General features: G+C 31.4%; 1 long non-coding RNA gene across 1 annotated transcript; it reads right to left on the minus strand.

The window, feature by feature from the left end:
• Positions 1-791: 791 nt before the first annotated feature.
• On the minus strand, positions 792-3,327 carry LOC108489025 (uncharacterized). Its single transcript, XR_008272129.1, has 2 exons — positions 3,241-3,327; positions 792-1,041 (listed from the first exon to the last, which is right to left on the minus strand). It is a non-coding gene; the product is annotated as an uncharacterized LOC108489025 (long non-coding RNA).
• Between the last annotated feature and the right edge of the window lie 509 nt (positions 3,328-3,836).

A 3,836-nucleotide genomic window follows, 5' to 3' on the forward strand; every position in this document is an offset into this window, starting at 1 on the left:
TCCCAAACTATATTGTCTTGCATAGATTTATACTCATCTTTCATGGCATCAATCCACTTTTGAGAATTAGAACTTTTCATGGCTTGATCAAAGTTGATTGCATCATCTTCCATCATTCTATTATCATCCTCATATTCTTGGAGAAATACAATATAATTATCTGGAATAGCATTTCTCCTTTCTCCTGTGGACCTCCTTAATGGCACTTGTTCTTGAGGTTCTTGAGTTTGTTCTTCTGGAACAATTACCTCATTTTGAATTGAGAGTTGTTCAACATTGTCTTGTAGAGGTTCTAGATTCACTTCTTGATCAATGATAGGTATAAGAACCTGAACATCATCAAAATTGATTGTAGGAATTGAGTTAGAATCCAATTCCTCCTTAAAAGCAATGTCTCTACCCTTATTTCTCCCCTCAAACTCAACATCCTCAAAAAATCTTGCAGTTTCAGTGTCAAAAATATTCCTTATTATGGGATCATAAAATTTATAGCCCCTAGATCGCTTAGAATAACCAATAAAGTAGTTGCTTACTGTTTTGGAGTCTAATTTCTTTTCATGTGGCCTATAAGGCCTTGCCTCAGCTGGACATCCCCAAATATGAAAGTGTTTTAGACTAGGCTTTTGACTTGTCCAAAGCTCATAAGGTGTTTTTGCAATTGTTTTATTGGGTACTCTATTCGAAATGTAAGTTGTTGTGTAACACCCTTCGCCTGTGTCCCTCGTCGGAACAGGGTTCGAGGTGCTACCAGATTTAAACTCATCCATTTATATAAAACCGACTAGTAAAAATTTTTGATCAATTTTAAACTTTTCATACACACGTATATTATCCTTTAATCGGGCTTACAAGGCCCAAAATATTCATGAGGTATTATTAAATATTTACCAATATCTTAGTCTTGTATCATTTACTTACTCAACTTTAACACCCTATACATGCCATAGACTCGAAACACTAAGATTTATTTACGCTGATAGCGTAGACTTGACAATGTGATAATATCTCTGACGGCCTCCAACCCGAGCTAACCTGGCAACCCTAGGGAATATGGGAAAGAAAAGGGGAGTAAGCTTTACGCTTAGTAAGTTCATAAGAAAACAATAAGCAACTCATTAACAAGTTTTATCAATGTTTACAACATAATCACAAATTCACTACAAGTTGTCTTCCTGAGCAATAGTCACTAAATTATTTATAACTGGAGCTACAAAACTCCAAATCAATTGCCGTTAATTTTCCCTGAAAATAGACTCATATATCTTCCATCCATAAAATTTTCAGAATTTTAGGTTTGGCCAATCAATACCAGATTTTTCTTAAAGTTTCCCCTGTTTCACTGTTTGACTAATCTGACCACTCTTCACTACTAATAAAATTTCTCATTGTACAGAATTCAAAATATGTTCTATTTGATTTAATTTGAAACTAGACTCATTAAGGAGTCTAAGAATATAAATTTTATCTTATAACCATTTTGTACAAATTATAATGATTTTCTAAAAACAGAACAGGGGACCCCAAGTCATTTGACTCTATCCCACGCCACTTCAAATATCTCATTATCACCAATTCTTTTGCTTACGGTTTCTTTTATAAGAAACTAGACTCATTAAGCTTTAATTAAATAATTTATTCAGCTTCTAACTCAACTCCAACAATTTATGGTGATTTTCCAAAATCACGTTACTGCTGCTATCCCAAGCAGATTTATTACAAATTTACTCTTTCACACATTCTTTGCATTCACATTATTTAAACATGTATATCACCAATCAATTTCATCACATATCTATAATTTCACTCAAGCATAATCTCAATACAATACATCATGCTCAATGATTCGCACACAATCGCACAATCGTTCAAATTAGCAATTATAAGATGATTCCGTATATAGTCCACCCTTATCGATAATTTACGATGGTTTTGCCCTTACTCACATATATGACATAGGCATTTTCACCTATGCTTCTCATTTCACACTCATGATTCAATTCCAATAGATCTAATATGCATAAGAATATATCACATACCGCCAACTTAATGTATTGAACAAATTCAATTGCCGATTTAACACAAGGTCTCATAGTCTTAGACTTTTATCAAATCACCGCATTTAGCCTGCTAGGTTTTAAACCCGATAATATTATTCACCACTTAAAGCTTGCTAGGCTCAAAGCCCAAATATCACCATTATAAAGTCGTCTCATAAACAATTTATATAATATAGCATGTATACTGTTCACTTTGCTCTATTTAATCATTCAATCACAATTTATAATTTCCCTTTGAATCATTCGATATTTTACACACTAAGTGTCATTCTCAATATCTCGCACACTAAGTGTCATTCTCAATATTTCGTACACTAGGTGCCATTCTCAATATTTCGTACACTAAGTACCATATTTGATTGCCCGCACACTAAGTGCCACATTTTGTCGATATGTCATCGACGTTAAAATATTCACGTATATACAATTTATACGATATTAAAGCATTAGAAACATAAATTTAACAATGCTTATTGCATACGAACTTACCTCGTTCATGTAACGATAAATTAGATCGACGAATCGATACTTCGTTTTCCCTCGATATAGACTCGTACGAGGCTTAACTTGATCTAATCAATCAAATTCAACTATTACAATTCATATTCTATTCATTTTAACTCAATTTCATATTTTGGTAAAATTACTATTTTACCCTAAAGTTTTACTTTTATTCAATTTAGTCATTGAGCTCAAAAAATGCAAATTAACTATTTTTAACCATAATTAAGCTTAACCTAATATTCATGGTATTAAAACAGCCCATAAATTACTTTATAGCAAAATTACATTTTTGCCCTTGATATTTCAACTTCTTTACAATTTAGTCCCTAAGCTTGAAAAATTAAATTCATTTAATTTTTGGCCAAACCCATGCCTAGACAAATTTACTACTACTTCATAACAGCCCATATTTTCATTTATTCACACTTTCAACCACATAATTTCAATAATTCACAATTTAATCCAAAATTGACATTTTACCAAAATTCACTTTACAAAACATGTATATCCAACAACAATAATTTATTTTCCATCATCAACTATCAAAATACTCATGCACTCAACAATGGCAACATTCAAATACTTTAACAGTTTTGAAATCAGAGTTACGGACTAGCTAGAATACGAAGCAACGATCTCAAAAACATAAAAATTATCAAAAACCGAACACAAAACATACCTAAATCACTTCATGCAAATGCCGAAACTAAGGAAGCTTCAATGGCTTTCTTTTCTCCTCCATATTCGACCAAGAGATAAAATTTGCATGGCCATTTTATGTTTTATTTTTATTTAATACATTTTAATATTCCATTTACCTTTTTGTCCTTTATAATAATACATAATTTCATATATGCCAAACCACCAATCTCCACTATCATAAAGTAATGGTTTAATTGATAAATAGGGACTTATACTTTAGTAAATCATGGAAAATAAACACTTAAACAATTAGAATGTAACTTTTTCATTTTACGCGATTTAGTTCTTTTTGCTTAATTAACTATCGAAACGATAAAATTTTTCAACGAAACTTTAATACCATCTTTTTGCCACTCCGTAAATATTTATAAAAATATTTACGACTCGGTTTATATAAATGAGGTCCTGATACCTCATTTCCTAAACCCACTTGACCTTAGGGTCATACCATTTGAACTTAATAAATCACTTATAAAACAAATATCACAATATCAAAAACATTTTTAAAATCACAATTAACTCGTAAATATTAAATATAATATTTACAAACCTACTCGTCGGATTTGGTGGCCC

Source organism: Gossypium arboreum, chromosome 10 (genome assembly GCF_025698485.1).
Source record: "Gossypium arboreum isolate Shixiya-1 chromosome 10, ASM2569848v2, whole genome shotgun sequence".
Classification (NCBI taxonomy): domain Eukaryota; kingdom Viridiplantae; phylum Streptophyta; class Magnoliopsida; order Malvales; family Malvaceae; genus Gossypium; species Gossypium arboreum.